This window comes from Crinia signifera, chromosome 2 (genome assembly GCF_055691185.1).
Source record: "Crinia signifera chromosome 2, ASM5569118v1, whole genome shotgun sequence".
In the NCBI taxonomy this organism is placed as follows: Eukaryota; Metazoa; Chordata; class Amphibia; order Anura; family Myobatrachidae; genus Crinia; species Crinia signifera.
The window spans coordinates 228,183,948-228,207,069 of record NC_139218.1 but is presented as its reverse complement, the minus strand read 5'-3'; the positions used below and the strand labels follow the sequence as shown (position 1 = coordinate 228,207,069).

At 46.1% G+C, this 23,122-nt stretch overlaps 1 protein-coding gene across 3 annotated transcripts in view; it reads left to right on the top strand.

Moving 5' to 3' along the window:
• The first annotated feature begins 7,378 nt into the window (after positions 1 to 7,378).
• SCML2 (Scm polycomb group protein like 2) overlaps positions 7,379 to 23,122 on the top strand; it is a 90,599-nt gene continuing 74,855 nt past the window's right edge. The window contains exon 1 of one of the 3 annotated variants that reach the window (XM_083173970.1): positions 7,379 to 7,720. The gene's annotated coding sequence lies outside the window, so the exon portion shown is untranslated. Of the gene's footprint in view, positions 7,721 to 7,963; positions 8,082 to 23,122 lie in introns of those variants that run through there. The other 2 variants (XM_083173968.1, XM_083173969.1) reach the window with 2 other exon arrangements.

The window sequence follows — 23,122 nt, the reverse complement described above, 5'->3', positions numbered from 1 at the left end:
TGTGTCCGGCTGGCTACTGCTGCAGCGGCTGGATGCTGAAGAGCCCTGCTCCCCCGCCTGTCTCACCCTACCGTTAGCGACGCTGGTCCGGTCCGCCCCGCAGGTCATCTTTGCTTGTCCTCCCGGGTCCGGCCACATGCCCCGCCTCCCTCCGTCCTGCTCCACACGGAGCAGCACTGGCCACCAATGTTTTATTTTGTAAGCCAGTAATCTATATATTTCTGGAACCACTGGGCACCAATGACAATCCTAAACCAGTAATATATAGATTGCTGGCACATGCCAGCAATCTATATATTTCTGGAACCACTGGGCACCAATGACAATCCTAAGCCAGTAATATATAGATTGCTGGCACATGCCAGCAATCTATATATTTCTGGAACCACTGGGCACCAATGACAATCCTAAGCCAGTAATATATAGATTGCTGGCACATGCCAGCAATCTATATATTTCTGGAACCACTGGGCACCAATGACAATCATAAGCCATACCCCTGGCTTCTCCAATGGCACTCAGGTGTCAGCAATCCCTCCTAATGCTGACCCATCTATGCCTCTCAACTGCACAACACTTTTGTTGGTAAGCTGCTCAATCAGAGGTGTGTCATTCAGGTGCCAAAAGGGAGGGGTAATTCTGTCTAGGAAAAAAAAACATTTTGTATCCCAATTGCACACTGAATGAGAAAATAACTACATATTAATCAGATAATACAGAGATCTTGGTTGCATATATCTGCAGATATATGGCTAAGCCCCCAGGCCGTACGTCAAGGCCTCTCTGTCACTGGGGGTCCCTAATACTGGGTATGGGTCTGGGGTGTGGGCCCCCAACATGCCGACACAGGCTGAGTACTCCAGGGCAGCACACAAATGAAAATTAGTAAGGGTTAATAAGAAGCACATAAGTGCTATGTAGGGAAGTGAAGGTGGGATTAAAATACAAAATATATACAATGTGATAGGAAAAATAAGAGTTAATAAAGTGTTAGGGTGTGCTAACATGGAGCAGACCAGCCCTACCAACACAGGGGGCACCACATTCCCAAACCCATCCCATAAGCAATAACATATATGTCTGGGCTTAATAGCCCAGTGTAAGGCCACATATGATAATGGCTTATAACGTCTGAGAGCCAGCTTACCTGGAGATACCCCTGGCTTCTCCAATGGCACTCAGGTGTCAGCAATCCCTCCTAATGCTGACCCATCTATGCCTCTCAACTGCACAACACTTTTGTTGGTAAGCTGCTCAATCAGAGGTGTGTCATTCAGGTGCCAAAAGGGAGGGGTAATTCTGTCTAGGAAAAAAAACATTTTGTATCCCAATTGCACACTGAATGAGAATATAACTACATATTAATCAGATAAAACAGAGAGGCCTTGACGTACGGCCTGGGGGCTTAGCCCTATATCTGCAGATATATGCAACCAAGATCTCTGTATTATCTAATTAATATGTAGTTATTTTCTCATTCAGTGTGCAATTGGGATACAAAATGTTTTTTTTCCTAGACAGAATTACCCCTCCCTGTTGGCACCTGAATGTTTCTATCTTGTTTGCAACGATGTTCTAGGAACAACACAAAAATGGGACTTGATCCCAATAGTAATCTTTCTCCTTTCTTGATAAATCTGGTAAAGAAAGGAAAATAGTGCAGACACCTCTTGTACAGGGGGGAACAATTTATTCATTCATCACACTCACAAAGGTACAAGGGTAAAAAGCATGTAAAATCACCAGCCGGTGACAGACAATGGGGGTAGATCTCACCAACCACTCCTGTGGTCGTGCTGCCGAAAGGTGCCGGTTCCTTAAAGCCGATCGCCGACAGGGTTGGAAGTGTATCAATAGATGGGAGATGCTGTCGTTTCTCCAGCCACGGGTACAGCTGCTCAATGCATTTCGGACCATTCGTCCTTCATCAGGAGCATGTTGTACTCCGTGGCTGGAGCTGTTTTTAAAGGCAAAGTGGCGCGAAACGATCCCGGTCTCCGGTCACGTGGTCCGGAACAGGAAGTGCGTCATCCCGCTCACATACGCAAGTTTCGCGTTCCAGTAAACCCGGAAGCGTGCGTTCCACACGTCGGGACTGGATAGCGGAGATTTGTACTCCGGGGACAGGAAACATGACAATCTTTTAGAACGAAAACAAAGTAGAAATAGAACATCAGATTTCACATTATAATCATTCATTGCAAGTCCATTATGGGTTTTTTCTTGTCTTTGCTTTCTGTTTCTGTAGAAGAATCCTTAAAGTGCATTGTGCTGTGAAATTGCGCTTAAAGGTCCCGGATTAATGTCCATATTTAAAAGTCCATATGAAATAAAATAAAGATAAAAATACCAATACCAATGGTATTTTTATCTTTATTTTATTTCATATGGACTTTTAAATATGGACATTAATCCGGGACCTTTAAGCGCAATTTCACAGCACAATGCACTTTAAGGATTCTTCTACAGAAACAGAAAGCAAAGACAAGAAAAAACCCATAATGGACTTGCAATGAATGATTATAATGTGAAATCTGATGTTCTATTTCTACTTTGTTTTCGTTCTAAAAGATTGTCATGTTTCCTGTCCCCGGAGTACAAATCTCCGCTATCCAGTCCCGACGTGTGGAACGCACGCTTCCGGGTTTACTGGAACGCGGAACTTGCGTATGTGAGCGGGATGACGCACTTCCGGTTCCGGACCACGTGACCGGAGACCGGGATCGTTTCGCGCCACTTTGCCTTTAAAAACAGCTACAGCCACGGAGTACAACATGCTCCTGATGAAGGACGAATGGTCCGAAATGCATTGAGCAGCTGTACCCGTGGCTGGAGAAACGACAGCATCTCCCATCTATTGATCCACTTCCAACCCTGTCGGCGATCGGCTTTAAGGAACCGGCACCTTTCAGCAGCACGACCACAGGAGTGGTTGGTGAGATCTACGCCCATTGTCTGTCACTGGCTGGTGATTTTACATGCTTTTTACCCTTGTACCTTTGTGAGTGTGATGAATGAATAAATTGTTCCCCCCTGTACAAGAGGTGTCTGCACTATTTTCCTTTCTTTACCAGATTTATCAAGAAAGGAGAAAGATTACTATTGGGATCAAGTCCCATTTTTGTGTTGTTCCTAGAACATCGTTGCAAACAAGATAGGAACCATTTGGGACTTTGCCCTATTAATAGTGTAAGTGTGATCTTACCTATTTGCTCCACCATATTCAGCGCTAAAGACTTTTGATGTTTTTTCACTGTATATCTGTTTTGAAGTCTGGTGTTACTTCTATATCATTTGTCTAAGCTGCTTTATTTGCGCAATTGTACAGAATATCTTCTATTTTTTAGCCAAGGCACACTGACTGCACAAGTGTGCAGTGCATTACTGGGAGATGACCCATGAGACTTTGCACAACTTGGTTAGAGCGGACATTCCCAAAGCACACCAACAGTGCAGGTTTCAGTAACATCCAAGCTTCAGCACAGATTGATTAATCAGAATCACTCACATACTAATTAAGTCACCTGTGCTTAAGCCTGGATATCACTAAAACCTGTACTGTTGGTGTGCCTTGAGGACCGTGGTTGGGAATGCCTGGGTTAGAGGCTGAGAAGCTTGTGCTGAGCTCTTATTGATGGAGCTCATTACATGCTTCTCCGGCCCATGGAAGACAGCAGCAGCAGTGGCCTTGTCATAGGAGGGTTTTTAATCAGAGGCAGACTGAGCATGTGAGGACTGAGCAGAGTAATTTACAGAGGGACAAACACAGTCTTTTCATGTGGTGTGTGTGTATATATATATATATATATATATATATATATATATATATATAAACACACAGAATGGAGTCACTCACCAGTCTTTTAGGCAAATCAAGATGGGTTTATTCAGGCAGCATGGCAATGGTAGTGGGCATCGACGTTTCGGTCCGCCTCTGGGACCTTTTTCAAGATACAAAGGTCCCAGAGGCGGACCGAAACGTCGATGCCCACTACCATTGCCATGCTGCCTGAATAAACCCATCTTGATTTGCCTAAAAGACTGGTGAGTGACTCCATTCTGTGTTATTATACAAAGTAGTGACCTTCTAGCAAGTTCCCTACCCTGGATTGTCACCCCAGCAAGTTTTCCGTGTCGATGTGAGTGCCAGTACCATGGACTATATATATATATATATTCATTCCTCCAAATAAAAGGCACTCCAATACAGTGTACAGGAGTGAACAACGATCACAGGTGGCGCTATACAGCTTCAGAAGAGAGTCCTCCTAGGTGTCACAACACCTTGGAACGGATATGCAAAGGAAAGTTTTTGGAGGAGACTCCTCAGGAGGCCCATAAAACAATAAATAAACAGTAATACTCTAATGCCCCTTTCCCACTGCAGCCTTAAAACGGTATATTGCCGATTTTTGAGGGCAAAATACCGTTTAAGGCTGCAGTGGGAAAGCGCCAGAGTTGAAATACCGTTTAAAGTTAAACGGTATTTCAACCCGTTTCCAAAGCAGAGTTTTAAACGGTAATCTACCGTTTAAGAGGCAATGGGAATGCATCTTAAACGGTAGAGATGATGGCTGATTTTTTCAGCCATCATCTCTGTGTGTGTATGCTGCCGGGCTGAAAGGTTAACCACTTTCAGCTCGGCGGTACGCCCCGCTGCCACCCCCGGCCCCCCCCCCCCTCCTGTTATACTCACTTGTCCACGCTGCCCCGCTGTGTCCGGCTGGCTACTGCTGCAGCGGCTGGATGCTGAAGAGCCCTGCTCCCCCGCCTGTCTCACCCTACCGTTAGCGACGCTGGTCCGGTCCGCCCCGCAGGTCATCTTTGCTTGTCCTCCCGGGTCCGGCCACATGCCCCGCCTCCCTCCGTCCTGCTCCACACGGAGCAGCACTGGCCACCAATGTTTTATTTTGTAAGCCAGTAATCTATATATTTCTGGAACCACTGGGCACCAATGACAATCCTAAACCAGTAATATATAGATTGCTGGCACATGCCAGCAATCTATATATTTCTGGAACCACTGGGCACCAATGACAATCCTAAGCCAGTAATATATAGATTGCTGGCACATGCCAGCAATCTATATATTTCTGGAACCACTGGGCACCAATGACAATCCTAAGCCAGTAATATATAGATTGCTGGCACATGCCAGCAATCTATATATTTCTGGAACCACTGGGCACCAATGACAATCATAAGCCAGTAATATATAGATTGCTGGCACATGCCAGGAATCTATTTATTACAGGCACCACTGGGCACCAATGATTTAGTTATTAGGCAGTAATATATACATAGCTGGCACTGGCCAGCAATGTATATATTACTGTCCACCATGGGTTAAATTGAGCCGACACATAGCACAAATGTTGACGGCTGCGGGATTTGTACGCACCACTGGCCCCTCCCCCTCCTTTTATTATGTGAAAACAACTGTGGGTGTGCACCTTTTTAACCCTGAAAAGCCCATTAAAGTCACAGGCACTCATTTGTGCTGTAAAAACGTTTTGAAGAGCTAAAACGTTTTACCTGCAATGGGAATGGTACTTAAATGGCATTTAAAACGGTAATCTGCTGCAGTGGGAATGCTAAATACCGTTTAAGATTACCTGTAACTTAAAACGGGTCTGCAGTGGGAAAGCAGCATAAATGTGAATATAATAATAAATAAAGTGAAAAAAGGAAGAAAATAAAAGTTCTTGGGTGAGATTTAATAGGATGAGAGATTCAGAAAATGAGAGATTTGGGAAGAAATCTCCTGTTTTTTTAAAGCGGCAATCATTTACACTTCAAAATCAAACTGGTTTTGCTGTGTAAATGATTGCCGCTTTAAAAAACTGGAGATTTCTTCCCAAATCCTAAATCGCACCCCCTGTCTTATTTGGTTGTTGACTGTGTCCTTTCTTTTGAATAAAGATGCTTCGTGTTATGGTGCTTTTTCAAGGTGATATATTCCACAGTACATGTGTAATAAAGAAGTAAAATAAATATGTGATTAGATCATTATTCTTATATTGTGAAAAAATGAGCTTTTCTGGAACTTCATATAACATTGGGCGTACCCCAACTCACTCTGATGATGTTTATTTTCAAACCTATAAAGGTTTCTTTATCCTCCTGTGGTTAGATGGTTCGTCGCCTTCAGAAGTTCATTGGGTGGGTCTTCATGAAACGTGTTCTCGGGATATGAAAAGTGAAAAAACAACAATGTGTAGATTCTCTTTTTGCAGTTTTAGAGGACTATGGTAATTCTTTAGAAGTGGTGTGTTTTGCTTACCAAAAGGTGAAGAGGGACGCCTTTGAAAGGTGTCCTTTTAAATGTAAGTCACACAAAATGAAGGTATAGCGTACCCCAAAGACTCACAATCAATATATGTGATGTCTCTCATAAAGGTTTCTTTTAGTCAGGATAAACTATGATGGGGGGGCGTACCATTACTCACAGAAACACGTGGTGGGGACTCCTATCACGGTTTCTTTTAGACAGATCGTGAAGTCTCCTCTCACGGTTTCTGTCAATGTTTGTAGTGTTTTCTCCTTATTCAGTCCTCAGGAAATTGCATTAGCATAAATACCGAAGAGTAAAAAGAGAAAACAATCCAATGTATGGTATTGTAGAGATGTGTATTCAATATAAGTACTATGGTGTAGTTCCCATCACCTTTATTAGAGAAAGGGGGGGGGGGGGGGGGAGCACACCTGTAGTGATTTCTTTAATTCTATGATTGCCGTGGATAGCGTACCTCACTCACCAAATTATGAGTGAGCTGGGTACCACAGTGCAGTGTTTTTAAAGTGTAAAATACTCCCGTGCAGTTTGCGGCCAGCAATGACAAGTGGGAGGGCCCCCCCCTGTTTAAAGTGGCCTGGGCCCCCGAAGGCTTAATCCGCCCCTGTGACGAGCACAGCGGGGCACTCTGAGTCTGCCAGAAGCATGGTGAGCACAGTGACGGTGATGGCATTATGTCGACATTCAGTGCAAAAAACTATGAAAACTGATGTCAACCTTTTGCCTGTCGATTGTTCACCTAATGCTTGTGCGGATCTTCCAACCCTGTTAGCCTAAGCCATGTCTACCTATTTCAGGTGTTGACTTAAACCCTGTCAACCCAATGCATGTCGACCTAAATAGGCCCTAGGGTCGACCCAATGACCCATACCCAAATGGTCAATGGCGACACTTGAGCAAGTGGATCCCTAATTAATGTACTATGGTCAGGCCAGGAGTCCAAATCTATCGTAAAGTGAGAAAAGTCCAAATTTTATAGAAATCGTAAAAAACCTCATGTTGACCTTCTGCTTGTGCCGACCTAGACTTTGCAACCCTGTCATCTCAATCCCACTCCTATAGCGGCCAGCTGCTGACTCGCGGTGAAGTATGCGGGGTGTGAGCACAGACAGGATACAGGCAGCAGTGAGGTGGTGTGCAGCAGCAGCAGCAGGGGAGGGAATGGCCGCACTGGTATAGCAGCAGCTAGCAGCCGCTGCCGCGTGTGTACGGAGCGGAGACCACGGGCGCCTCCTCCTTCTCATGAACACGAACGGCGGCCGGATGCGGGCTGCTGGGGAACATGGTCGCCGCTGAAAGGAGACCCGGGATACCGGCGGCCCATGAGCATCAGAGAAAGCAGCAGCAGCGTGAAGGCTACTGTGTGATCCCGGCGGCACGGAGAGCAGCCCCCCTTCTGTTGTTGGAGTAAGCGTGGCTACTGAGGTGAGTGCACACTATCCACCTCCTATCGCGCTGCATTCCTCCCGCACCGGCCGGGCCACTCCGGCTCTCCTCTGTCTCCTCGGTGCGTGATGTAAGAAGGAGCACGCGACCCGGTTCTGTCCGGAGCGGATTAAATGACAGGTGTGGGCAGCGGCGGCCAGGGGTGAAAGTGGATCTCCGGCCATTGGAGGCAGACTACAGAGGGTGCAGGGGGAGTTGTGGCCCTAAGCAACCTATAATGTACCGACCAGGGGGCATCTGGCACCCTGCCCAGCCCGCCATTGGTTGTGGGGCAGATTATGTGCCTTTCCTCTCATCCTTTTGCCCAGCTCCTGTTTGATCAGCTGACCTGCTATTCAGGGTAATACAATTATATTCAGCTGTGCCATCACCTACACCACCTCATGCTTGACGTAACAGAGATGCGGTGAGGTCAGGTGTGCAATGTATTTTGTGCCTAAAGTGCATTAACGATACATCGCAAATATCGGTCAGTGTGTGTGCTCAATATCATTAATGATGTGCACTCCCAATCCTCCCCCTGTCGTTTGTACATGCAGTACAATCTGACAATATCGTCAGTCACTGCATGTGGGGGGAGGGGGGCAGGTGATGTCACTGAAGGGTATCATAAGCGATATTGGTCATTGTGTATGCACTATATCATAGAGAAAGGGAGAGACAGATGTATATATTGTATTTAGAAACCAATCCTGATGATGTAATATTTAATTAGAGGTTTAGGAAGGTTCCTGCTGAAAAATAGCACTGGTTATAGTATAGTTAACTATTATTGCCAGCCACTGGAAGTGTGTACCCAGCTTTACACACATAGCAGATGCAGAGGGTACACACATAGCAGATGCAGAGGGGTCGCTCATGGTGTACTAGAGGTGCAGGTCTGAGAATGTATCTGTGTAGGAATTGGTTTTACACCTGTAGAAAGTTGAGTGAAGCATGACTGTACCAGATTCAGACCTTGTTAATCAGTGTACTACAGCAATGTCATTTTTCAAGTAATCAAAATGTACATTTTGATTAAAAAAAAAAAAAGATGCATAGCTGTTTGGCACAAGATCTGACACCACTGTAATGAAGGGCCATGTTCAGGGTTGACCTCCTGGATTGCTCGAGGGTCGCCCTTTCAGACTGCACCTCGACCTGGGTTGGTGACGTAATGACCCGGCAATACTCTGGGTTGAGCATGCGGTCTAAAAAGGGGTATAATGCATCCAGTATGTACTCTATCACTATGCCAATGTGCATTCCCGCTGGGTGTTTGTCACTTCTACTGATCTTCCTGCAGGAACATTTGTATGTGTTGTTAACAATAGAATACTTCTAGATGTGGCCACTGACAGTATCTTTAGGAAAATTGCCTATTGTGTAAACAAGATCTAGTTTGTCTGGGAGTTCAAGGGAAATCATTGACAACATTGCATCGTTTGCGGGTCATCTACCCAGCTTTATTTATGAAGGACAGTGTTTCATCCTTTATAAACAAGGTTGCAGGCAATTTAGCTAGGTTTAACGTTCAGCACCTGAAACCTAGCATCTGACATTTGAGAGTGAGTGATCACCCGTACTTACTGAGCGATGTAGGCGATTTGTCGTGAAATGTACATCTTTACTCGTTTACTATTACTTTCTGGTGAATGGAGAAGTGCACAGTGCCCCTTTCAGACCGCACTTATTACCGGGTAAAATGCTGTTTTTTTTAACCGTTTCAAAATGGTAATATGTGCGGTGTGAATGGTCCGTTTTGAATTTACCGGTTCAAGAAAACCAGAAATTCAAAACGGTTAAAAAGCAGGGTCCTACCCGTTTCAGTGCCCCTGGGTAATGTGATGGGACAAAACGGCATTGAAACGGTAATACCCCTTTCAGACCGCACTTAAGGCTGTCTGACCCATTTTTAAAAACTTTTTAAATTACTGGGTCAATGCCGTTTTTGCGGTGTGAAAGTAGCATTACTGAAGGATTCCTGCTTATGTAGGGTGAATATAACTAAACACCTTGCATACAGTATTTAGCACGATTTACAGGACATCCATCTAAACACTGATTTTATCCTGAAAAAAGTTGTGTGAACTTGTTAGACCTGTGTAGTCAAGTGATATAAATGTTAAGTTACTTGTAGCTTTGTATTGCAGAAACTAGAAGTTACTTTAAAACAGGTGGATCACTTTCTAAATTGAAATCTTAAAGGAAATTGTCAGTACTTGTTTCCTAGCACGGCGCCCACAATTTTAATCTTGTTACATCGTTTTGATCACATTGCATGCGACCAGATCAAAACAATGATTTCATTGTACAATCACCCTGATGGGTGATTAGTATGTTATATGCACCCCCATTGTTAACGCCACCGCCACTATTAACGCCAACCCGAAGCGTGGCGAGCGGCGGCGGTACGTGTCTTCCGACCTTTTCATACCCCCACTATCCACGTCGGCGTGGAGTTGATTTTATATAGTGTGGCGAGCGGACGTGGATAACTTCACATGTATTACGCGGGGCTCGCTGTGCTCACCACGCTTCAGTCTTGGGGCTCGCTGTGCTCGCCACACTATATAAAATCAACTCCACGCCGACGTGGATAGTGGGGGTATGAAAAGGTCGGAGGACGCGTACCGCCGCCCCTTGCGTGCTCGCTGGGGGTGCATATAACATACTAATCACCCATCAGGGTGCATGTACAATTAAATAGTTTTCATTGCATCGCATTCCAATTTAATGGCATGCAATGTGATGAGATTTAAAAATTGGGTACTTGTGAGTTATCTGGGCGTCCGATTTTGGATCCGATATCGTATGCGATATCGTATGCGATATCGCATGCAAATCGTAAATACAAAATCGGGAGCCTCACAAGTACCGATTTGCTATTCATTTCATTACCCCACTATCCCCAAAGTGTGTCTATCAACGTGAACCCGAAGCGTGGCGAGCGCAGCGAGCCCGCGAGGGGCGGCGGTACGCGTCCTCCGACCTTTTCATGCCCTACTATCCACTAGGGCGTGGAGTGAGAATAGAATAGTGTGGCGAGCGCAGCGAGCCACCGAGCCCGAAGCGTGGCGAGCGCAGCGGACACCTTCACAGGTATCCGCGTGCCCTTGCGGGCTTCACAGGTGTCCGCGTCCCCTCGCGGGGCTCGCTGCGCTCGCCACGCTTCGGGCTCGGTGGCTCGCTGCGCTCGCCACACTATTCTATTCTCACTCCACGCCCTAGTGGATAGTAGGGCATGAAAAGGTCGGAGGACGCGTACCGCCGCCCCTCGCGGGCTCGCTGCGCTCGCCACGCTTCGGGTTCACGTTGATAGACACACTTTGGGGATAGTGGGGTAATGAAATGAATAGCAAATCTGATGCAAATCGCATGCTAAATCGCATGTAAATCGCAAATCGGATCCGATATCGTATGCGATATCGTATGCGATATCGCATGCAAATCGTAAGTACAAAATCGGACGCCCGGATAACTCACAAGTACCAAAAATTGTACAGTGCTGGCTTAGGACCCGAAAATCGGGTCCCATCGAATACCTTTAATTAGGGTATGCGATGGGCACTGTGCTAGGAAACAAGTACCAAGTTGTCTTCTGAAAGACTTATAATAGACATTTGCATCCAAAATAATTATTCTGCTATGTGTTGAAGCAGGGTGACAAAGTAGTCAGACTGAGGGGTTTATTTACTAAGATGGGAGTTCTATTGCAGATGGGATGTTGCTATGGGCAACCAAACAGATTCTATCGGTTATCCTCTGAAGGTGCTAAATAAATAAGTAGTCTGGTTGCTATATGCAACATCCCATCTTTAATAGAACTCTAATCTTAGTAAATAAACCTCTGAGACTAAAAATAACAATATATGGCCAAAAACCGTTCTTCCCATCAGACCTACTCGCTTAGCTTTACAGCAGGACCTGCAGACTGAGAAAGGAGGCAGCACATATTCTGTTCTTTAGCTTTTAGTGATTTTTTTTTTATTTTTTTATTATTATATACATGATTTTTTTTATTTTTTTTAGTCAATTGAGTTGTCTGCTTACTTCTGACATTACAGTTGGATATAAGTAGATTGGTTTGATGAAAAAAGTTGGTTGTGTATGGAGTTCTGTTTTAATTTGACATAAAAGCTGTCTGAAAATCATTCAGTGTATGGCCACCTTCGTTTTCACTTCATAACTGGACAATGCCCCTTCCAGCACCTTCAGACACCAACGGGTGATCGGCGGGACCATGACCGATGGTCACATGGTTGACAGAAGTTTTTCAGCATTTTTTTGGTGCTGGTCCACTTGGATCATAACTTACTATGTAGACATAGAGTTAGAATAGACTGGTGTGCTGAGCGTACTGAGGCACCGTGCCCAAAGCATAGCGAGCGTAACGAGCCATGCGGGAGGACACTGTGCACATACTCTATGTCCACTTGGATAGTAAAGTATGATCCAAGTGGACAGGCACCAAAAAGTCCTGAAAAACCTCCTGTCGACCATGTGACCATCAACCATGATCCCGCCGATTACCTGCTTGCGTCTAAATAACATTTAAAAATCGTGAAAAACTCCTGTCCATCATCAGACCATCAACCATGGTCCCGCTGATCACCAGCTGGCATCTAACTAGCGTTACTGCAGACTATCTTTAACCATGTAACTTAGTGGGATTGACTAAGGGTGGCCGACCAGAACATGGTCACTCTACACCCGGTCAACCTGCTATACCATAACCAATCTGGTCAGCTTGTGGTTTGTAGAACTGCCAAAACATGCTGTCGCTCACTTACTGAACTACAAGTGCTAGCATTTGGGTCTTCTGAGTCCTCTAGATAAACACATAAGGTGTGCACATAGTAAACTATTATTATTAAGGATATGCACAAAAATGATATTGTTAACACTTTTTATGCATGTGTCTGTGCACTCTATAATAATATGCAAGCTACTGAGTTGTTAACAGTCCTCTCTGTCATCTGTACATGCAGTAAAATCCTGTCTATATTGTCAATGACAGCTTTGTCCTGGATGTGGCCACTGATTGATGTTGTTAGATTCTTCAGTATGAATGCACTATATTGTTTGTAAGGGAGTTCTAGGCAGTTCAAGGGAAATTGTTGATGACATTACATTGTTTGCAGTGTCGTCTAATGTGTACCCAGCTATAGATACCAAGTGGGAAAATTAAAACCTTTTATATACAGAAAACATGGTACTTGTTTCCTAGCATGGCGCCACCGATTTTAATTGTATGCAACCGGGTTGCAAAAGTCGGGCCCAACGCATGCAACCAAATTGCATGCGATGCGATTGACCCAACCGACCCGATTTTTTTACATTGGAACCAATGTTAAATGGTCCCTGAGCCCCGATTTTACATTGGCCCAAATGTTAAATGCCCCCCAGACCCCATTTTTCATTCTATGCCCCCCCCCGTTGTTAACGCCACGATCAACGTGAACACGAAGCATGGCAAACGCAGCGAGCCCGCGAGGGGCGGCGGTACGCGTCCTCGGACCTTTTCATACCCCCACTATCCACGTCGGCGTGGAGTTGATTTAATATAGTGTGGCGAGCGCAGCGAGCCACCGAGCCCGAAGCGTGGCGAGCGCACGCGCATTACTTCGCAGGTATTACGCGTCCCCTCGCGGGGCTCACTGCGCTCGCCATGCTTCGGACTTAGTGGCTTGCTGCTCTCGCCACGCTATATAAAATCAACTCCACGCCGACGTGGATAGTGGGGGTATTAGTGTTCCTTCTAGGAACCAAACGGGGCAGGGCGCTGGAGGGGCGGACCGGGCACGCCAACGTCACAATTGGGGGGCGTGCCCGGGCCGCCGCGTCACAATTGGGGGGCGTGCCCGGGCCGCCGCGTCACAATTGGGGGGCGTGCCCGGGCCGCCGCGTCACAATTGGGGGGCGTGACTGAAGGGGGCGTGCCCGGGCCGCCGCGACACTGAAGGGGGCGTGCCCGGGCCGCCGCGACACTGGTGCCCGGGCCGCCGCGACACTGAAGGGGGCGTGCCCGGCCGTAACTAAGTCCCCGAGCTGCCGGGAAAGCGCCGTGCACCGCAATCTATGGTGGCGCTGGGCTTCACCGGTGCACTCCGGCGGGCAGGCAGCAGGCTGTTTTAGCGGGGAGCTTCTAGAGGGGCAAGGCGCATTCTGCCCTTTAAAAATCGGGCAGGGCGCAGCTCCCAGCTAAAACAGCCTAGCGGGAACACTAGGTATGAAAAGGTCGGAGGCCACGTACCGCCGCCCCTCGCGGGCTTGCTGCGCTCGCCACGCTTCATCGTGGGGTGGCGTTAACAATGGGGGGGGGGGCATTTGACATCGAAATTACCCATCAGGGTGGGTATACAATCGAAAATTGGGTATGGGGGGCCATTTAACATTGGTTCCTATGTAAAATCGGGTCCATCGCATTGGTTGCATTGTATGCCATTATAATGGCATACAATGGACCCGATTTTACATAGGAATTTAACATTACATACAATGCTTATAATGTAAAATCGGGTCGGTCGCATCGTATGCCATTATAATGGCATGCGATGGACCCGATTTTACATTTGTCAGGAAACCTAAAAAAAAGCCGAAATCGGGTAGGCCGGGTCCCATCGCATACCTTAAGGTAAGGTATGCGATGGGACCCGTTGGGCGCCGTGCTAGGAAACAAGTACCGAAAACATTCCTGAGCAAAATCCTTTTCCCTTTGGCAATAAATAGGGAAAAGACAAGAGATGTACCGTACATGTAAGTTCCGTGGAAGTCTACCATGGGCATTTGTGTGGGTTTGATTTCTCAGCATTGCAAAATACACTTCTCTACCGTAGTACTCACTGTACATTGCCCCCAACTGCTTCTCGGCACAATTATCCCACTTCTTCTGGTTTTTAGGGGAAGATTTATTAAGCTCGGTGAAGTGATAAAATGTCTGGTTTTTATTACTGGCCAATCATCTCCTACCTGTCATTTTTCAAACCGTCTAACTTCACAGCTGATTGACCGGTGATAAAATCCAGACACTTTATAACTTCACCAAGCTTAATAAATCTGCCCCTAGTCTCCCACTGCTTTGCACTACTATTCTCAAAGACAACAGGAGTTTCTAACTCCAATGGTAACCTACTGAGCAGCATTTAGGAGAGTTGCTGGTATGTGGTATAGTCCAAAGGCAACTCTCATAAATATTTGTGCAGAAGAGGTAAAGGTATAATAACCTGTTTGAGTAGTCCCGATAGATTGCACAGTAGAAGGTAAATATCCTCTTTGAATATCGGTGTATTTGCAAGGTGTCCTTGCAAGAGTAGAGGTACATAAGTAAGTTATGTAGGTTCAATGTGTTGAATTCAGGACAAGCATCCTTTCGTAGAAGCTTCCTACGTCACCGTGCCTTTACTCTTGTGAGGAAAACCAGTATAAAATACAGTATTATTAAAGAATCCAATAAATCAATAGCTTGAAAAATACAACCTGGAAGTGGCCAGATGGAAATGATGCAGCATTTTCATCTAGTCAATTTTTGTCACAATGTCATGGACTAATGCTTAGTCAATATTTTCGTTATTAAGAAATTCCTATTTTTTTGTTGTTGTTACATTTCAAAGTTGTAATAGCCGCCGCTGGCCGTCTGCTGCGGTGCTACAGTGCACACACTGATCACCGCCACCCGCCCCACTGTCACCGGCACCCCTCGCTGCTGCCCGCCCTCTGCAGGAGGTCAGACGTCATCGTACGTGCTGCACTTCCGACCTCCTGATCTGGTCCGATGCACACGGGATCAAATGTAATGGGAACAAATGTCACACGCATACGATTTTGGGCCGATTTCTCGTGCCGAAATCGCATGGAATCGGCCCAAAATCGCATAGGGTATGGGGGCCTTAAATGTGCTAGAAGAATCGGTACTTATGTAGTATCTGGGCTGCCGATTTTTGGATTGTATGCCTTAAGTTAAGGCATACAATCCGATGCGATGCGATGCGATATCGCATCGCATCGCATACAACCAAATCGCATGCGATCCGATGCGATGCGATCCGATGCGATGGGCCCGATTTTTCACCTATTGCACCTAATTTTTAATTTAGGCTTTGGCACAGGTGGCAAAAATTGGGAGAAAGGGTATTTTAGGAGGTTAGGGAGGAGTAAAATGTGAGGGTGTTTGAGAGGAGAAAGTGCTGTTTTGAGAGAGGTGATTTTGGAGGAGATTTGGATACGGATATGGCTACAGCTTCCACGTCAGCAGCTGCGTCGTCGGCAAGGCTGTTTACATTGCCGCAGACTGAAGAAGCTGCTGTTCTTTTCCTGCAGCAACATGGCCTTCTGCCCACCACAGCCACCTGCGACAACGGGCATCCCATGCGCCTGAACATGGCTGATCAAAAGTGGCGGTGTTATATCAAGGCTTGCGGCAAGAAAAAAAGTGTTCGTGCTGCGCTATTTAGTCCTGGGTGCCGACTCCCTTTTGTCACAATTGTCCGTTTCATATATTTGTGGAGCCAGGAGTTGACATCAGTGGAGTTGTGTCAAAAGGAACTGAATCTGTCAATCAAGACAGTGGTCGCATATAATGCGTTTATGCGTCAGGCCTGTGAGCAGGATATTCTTGCTCAGCCGCAGCGCAAGATTGGAGGCCCAGGAAAAGTGGTCGAGGTGGATGAGACTCTTTTTGTCCGTCGTAAGTCCAATGTGGGCCGACTACTTCCCCAGCAATGGGTGTTCGGCGGTGTCTGCAGAGAGACTGGGCAATGCTTCATGCTGCCAGTTGCCCAGAGAGATGCTGCAACCCTGATGGTTGCTATTCAAGCTAACATCGAACCTGGGTCCACTGTGATGTCGGATTGCTGGCGAGCATACCGAACCACTGATTTGGAGGCGGCTGGCTACACTCATGCCAGGATGAACCACCGCTTCAACTTTGTGGATCCAGAAAGTGGGGCACACACCCAGAACATAGAACGTTTATGGGGTTGTGTCAAGTGGAGGAATAAGTGCCATCGTGGAACAGCTCGCAGCAATCTGACCAGCTACATGACCGAATTTGTATGGCGCAAGTCCCTAGCTGGCGATGATGTATTTGGCCGTATCCTGCATGCCTTAACATTGCTTAATAAGTCACATTAATTTGTTTGTTTGCTTTATTTTCTGTCACAAATATATCATTAATCCTTAACTACAGTTGTCATTAATGTGTCAGATGCAAGTGAGATTGAGTGAGATATGTGTTTTTCATACCCCTACTATCCAAGTGGGCATGGAGTTGGATATAAACCTGTGGCGAGCGCAGCGAGCCCCGCGAGGGGACGCAGAATACTGTTTAAGAAATCTGCGTCCCCTCGCGGGGCTCGCTGCGCTCGCCACGCTTCGGGCTCGGTGGCTCGCTACGCTCGCCACAGGTTTATATCCAACTCCATGCCCACTTGGATAGTAGGGGTATGAAAAGGACCCCTTTTTCCCATTGAATTACATGTTAAAATGGACCAAGTCTATTTTAACATGTAATTCAATGGGAAAAAGGGGTCCTTTTCATACCCCTACTATCCAAGTGGGCATGGAGTTGGATATAAACCTGTGGCGAGCGCAGCGAGCCCCGCGAGGGGACGCAGAATACTGTTTAAGAAATCTGCGTCCCCTCGCGGGGCTCGCTGCGCTCGCCACGCTTCGGGCTCGGTGGCTCGCTACGCTCGCCACAGGTTTATATCCAACTCCATGCCCACTTGGATAGTAGGGGTATGAAAAGGACCCATTTTTCCCATTGAATTCCATGTTAAAATGGACTCAGTCCATTTTAACATTGATTCCTATGGAAAAATCGGGTCATCGCATCGCATCGCATCGAATCGCATGGTCGCATGCGATGCGATGCGATCTCCCGATCCGACCCGATTTAGAAATCGGCAGCCCAGTTACTACATAAGTACCGAAGAATCTGCTCCCACAGGACATGTGCAACAGCTCCGCTCTGCTCCTTACATTGATGTGGTGGCAGCTCTATTGATCATATTATATACCAGTGCTATTGTCATAATTTAAGGCTCTTGACAAGAGGAGGGGGGGGGGGGGGGGGGGTTTTCTGTGCAACCAGAACCCCCCCCCCCCCCCTGCGTTTGCCTATTCCTCTAGTCCTCATTTAACCAAATTATCCTAAAATATTAACTTTCCAGCACACTAGCCTTTACCGTCCTATGTGCTTTAGACAGATACCCTCTTGCTCAGCCTAGTTACAGCCCTGTATTTGCTGTATATACAGGTATTTCCTCATGTATCTATGCTGCTGTCACACCAAACAGCCCCTCTTGGCATGGAATGGGATCATTTGGTCTACAGTAAGTTGGTCGACAGGTCATTAGGTCAACACAAGCATTAGGTCTATGTCAGTGGTTCCCAACCCTGGTCCTCAAGTACCCCCAGCAGTGCATGTTTTCAAGGTCACCCGGCAGGTGCACAGATTATTCAGGCACATTTTAAAAGATCCACAGGTGGAGCTCATTATTTCACAGATTCTGTGTGGAGACCTGCAAAACGTGCACTGTTGGGGGTACTTGAGGACCAGGGTTGGGAACCACTGGTCTAGGTCGACAGAAGGTTGACATGGGGTTTTAAACTGTTTTTTTACCCAAATTTTGACAGTCGACATATGGACACTGGTTAAAGTGCACCACGTCCCCTCACATGGCTTGCTGCGCTCGCCATGCTTCGGGCATGGTGCCTCGCTATGCTCGGCACACTATTTTATTCTACCACCGTGCCCTAGTGGATGGTAGGGCATGAAATACCGCCTGTCGGCACATGTTTGGTTGACATGGACACCGATGTAGCACTGCGTCCCCTTGGAAAGCTTGCCATGATTCGGGCACGGTGCACACTATGCTCGGCACACGATTTCATTCTCCCACCACACCCTAGTGGGTGGTAGGGCATGAAATACTGCCTGTCGGCACATGTCAGCTCAAAAAACAGTCAAAAACACCATGTCGACCTAATGTTTGTCAACCATCATGCTGTAGACCAAATGACTGTATCCCCTTGGCATGCCAGGTCGTGTGAGAATATTCTAGCCTTGGGTGTCCTTTTTTTTTTTGCATAGATTAATCTTTTATGATATAAACTGTGTATGACTGAGTTGAAACATAGTGCAATATAAGGAAGTATGTCTGCCGGTTATCTACTGCGATATTGCAGCACGTGTGGTCGGCCTTCTAGACTGCTACTATTGTAGCAGATTCCATTCAGACTTGTAAATTAAATTTTATGGTATCTCTCACTGCAATAAACAGAAAGTAGTAAAGCACAGATGGGTCGAAGAGGAGGAGCCAGACACTCTTTCATCTGCAGATGTGATTCCTTCCACACTACCTCCTGTGGAATCTAGGAAGTCACTAGGGTTCCCAGGAGGATACATTTATGCTTGATAGTGCTGGTTACAAAGAGAGGAAGCAGAGTGCAATCCCTGTGTTCATTTGGAACCTCTTCAGACTCTTGTTTTATCTTCTCTGATCTACTTAGCCTGGACTTTCTTCATCTGCTTCATATTTGGAAGTTCTACTTCTGTTGCAGTGAAATGACAATGTGATGAGCAGTCTGTAGCACTTTCCATTGTCAGATTATGTGGCACCAGCATATTTTGTCTGTCCAGGTAAGTGAGATGTGAGAATGATGCCGTCATGCCTCACTTGGGCTCTGCCTGACAATAGTTTATATAAACTGGCCCTCTCTTGCATGCGGCCTCTTTTTGGAAGCAAAGGAATTGCCTATCAGGTTAAGCTCTTTGCATATTCTTCTTATTAATGCCCAGAGTGGCATAAAATATTACCGTATGTTACAGCACTTTATTATATGTGAAGAACTGTATTGTGCTTTTTTCCCCCTGGGTTTTCTCTTACATTGTGTTTAAGCTTTGTGAGTGCTGCTGATTTATGGCTCGGCTTACAAATTGAACTTAATGGACTCTATCTTTATTGTCTGTGTATACTTGGATGCGACCACCCATTTCCTCAACTGCTCAGTAATAAAGTGTTACTGCTAGTTTCATATAAATCTAAAACTTTTCGTCTTTTATTTTAGGAAAAATATTGTTGTTTCTAAGTAACAAATGGAAGTTGTACATTTCTCTATTGTGGTATTAGCAATAAAGCATGTCACATGAGCAATATAGCTTTAATGTGTGCACATTAATTATTATTATTATTATTATTATTATTATTATTATTAAGTTATTTATATAGCTCATGAATATTTGTCTTTCAGCCTGTACATGAGTCAGTAATTTACATGAATAATGTGTCTTTGATATCAATACCAGCAATGTGTACATTTTAGGGTTAGTAATTGTTAAATGCCTTTACAAAGACCTTTTTCATAGTACATCCCTTCACATTCATTAATGTTTTAAACTCTGCTGGTTATAACATTGGAAGATTTTATGAAAGCTTCTTTGTCATAAAGTGTTTTAAATAAACTTTTATAGAATGTGTGATCTCCATACAGAAGCTAGGCCACATTTCTAGAAATCTTACCGTATTTCCAAATAGATTTTTATACATAGTGGGGTGCTACTAGATTGTGTGCGTGCACTGTAATTGTGTTACCTAAGTTCTCATACATGCACAAGTATAAAGCTGTGTACACATGGTGCAATTTTGGCTTACGATTTTTACTAGATAGTAAGTTAGCAAAAAATTGCACCGTGTTAACCCTGCATGCGATACCGAAGTACAGATTGCACAGGCAAGACAATTTGACTATCTATGTGTAGTGTATTTGGCCATAGGCCAAATAGCACATAGTTAAAATATAGGTAAAGTTCGTCACTGTAAATACACACTTTTAATCGCACTTTTAAGTTGTAACAAAATTGCTTTGCATATTTCAGTTTGAAATTGCCAACTAGAACACTTGGGTACTTGTGTATTATCACGGCACCCCCGATTTCCATTGCAGGTCATTGTACGATGAAAAATCGCATCGCATGCGATATGACGCGATTTTACACGATTTCTAATTGTACAGGCACCAAGATGCCTTATTACCATGTTAAATCCCCCCCAGACCCCGATTTTTAATTGTATACCCCCCATGAGTATGTGAAATGCCCCCCCATTGTTAACGCCACCCCACTATGAACGCCCGAAGCGTGGCGAGCGGCGGCGGTACGCGTCCTCCGACCTTTTCATACCCCCACTATCCACGTCGGCGTGGAGTTGATTTTATAAAGTGTGGCGAGGCTCGCCTCGCTGCGCTCGCCACACTTTATAAAATCAACTTGGGTATACAATTAAAAATCGGGTCTGGGGGTGCCATTTAACATGGGACTCGGTACTTGTGTATTTTGGCGGCGCCCCCGATGTCCGTCATACGACGAACAGATCGCATCGCATGCCATGCACCCGATGGCATGCGATGCGACGCGATTTTGACCCCCTATACGACCAAAAATCGTATAAGCACCCTAAAGGGTGCTTTTGAGCACCCAAATGGGTGCTTACAATGTTAAATGCACCCCCACGCCACCCCCCACTATAAACGTGAACCCGAAGCGTGGCGAGCGCAGCGGTACGCGTCCTACGACCTTTTCATACCCCCACTATCCACGTCGGCGTGGAGTTGAGAATAGAATAGTGTGGCGAGCGCAGCGAGCCACCGAGCCCGAAGCGTGGCGAGCGGACGCGGATACCTTCACAGTTATACGCGTCCCCTCGCGGGCTTCACAGGTGTCCGTGGCGACGCGGACACCTGTGAAGCCCTCGAGGGGACGCGTTTACCTGTGAAGGTATCCGCGTCCCCTCGCGGGGCTCGCCACGCTTCGGGCTCGGTGGCTCGCTGCGCTCGCCACACTATTCTATTCTCAACTCCACGCCGACGTGGATAGTGGGGGTATGAAAAGGTCGTAGGACGCGTACCGCCGCCCCTCGCGGGCTCGCTGCGCTCGCCACGCTTCGGGTTCACGTTTATAGTGGGGGGTGGCGTGGGGGTGCATTTAACATTGTAAGCACCCATTTGGGTGCTTAACATAGTATAAGCACCCATTAGGGTGCTTATACAATGTTTAATCGCATCGCATCGTATGGCATCGTATGCCATGTACAATGGCATACAATTTCAAAATTGTATGCCATCGTGCTCTATCGTACGATATCGCGTCGCATCGCATACCATCGTATGTGTTATGGTATGCGATGCGATGGGCGCCGCCAAAATACACAAGTACCTGGGACTCAATGGGAAATCGCATCGCACCCGATTTTAAAATTGTATACTCAGCTGAAATCGGGTCCATCGCATACCTTAATTAGTGGTATGCGATGCGCGCCGTGATAATACACAAGTACCAACACTTGTTTCCAACTATCCCACTTTAAAGGCCCCCCTGATACACTTGTCCGACTTGTGGCTCAGACAAGTCAGACCAGATTTCCATTGAATGTCACCAGCAGTTCCCCGGGAGTCCTCCGATCCATAAATCCATCTGATTTAACACATGTAAAAGGACTCCTGGGCAGCCTGCGGGGAATTTCAGGGGAAATTCCATGTCATACAATTTCTTATGTGCCTGCCTCTGTATCCAACCTCTGACTCAAACCCAATGCCTACGGAACCACGCATCAGGTTGATTTGATTGCCAAAAACATGCGGTTTTGCCCGATTTCTCTGCCTCGCACTACTTTGTGGGGGCCTTTGGGGTTTATTCAGAGCTGATCGCTGTTGTGCAAATTCACAATCCTATGATTTTTTTTTTAATGCCTGTGTATGCATATGGATCAAAGTGCACTTTTGTGATCCCAAATACTGTAAAAATAAGTTTTTATTCTAATCGCAATACCATTGCAATTTGACTCACAGGATGGCTGCCGTTTGTGGTTGGCCATTTTCTGATAGTGTTAGGAAAAATGTAGGCGTGCCCAAGCGTTTTCAGGAAGGGTCTGTGATGTTGGCTCCAGCCTTGATGAGACTGACAGCTGTGGAATGGTCAGAGTTTTGGACACTTGCACAGACTAAGGAAATTATTCGATAGTGAGTGAATTGCATATGGTTTTGTAGATTATAGCGATTAATGGTTTATGGCCGAGGTCGAATACTTTTGCCTTCGATGGGGAGAAGCAGATTAGCATAGCCCCGCCCCCACATACTGATTGACCTATGGGCCAGTCAGTCAAAGAGAATGGATGGCCATCAATAGCTAAAACTATCAATGTTGGTCATCACATAGTTTGTAACTATGGATGGCTGGTTGCAGAATCGCCATGAATGGCAACTGCACTGATACCTAGCGCTGTGCTCTTCTGTGAAGCCGAAGTATGTCTGGGCTTTCACCTAAAGAGACATGGTGGTGTGGCATCATGGGTCACGTGTGCCTCTTAGCCATCCTACTGCTCACAGCTCTGCACACTCTCACAC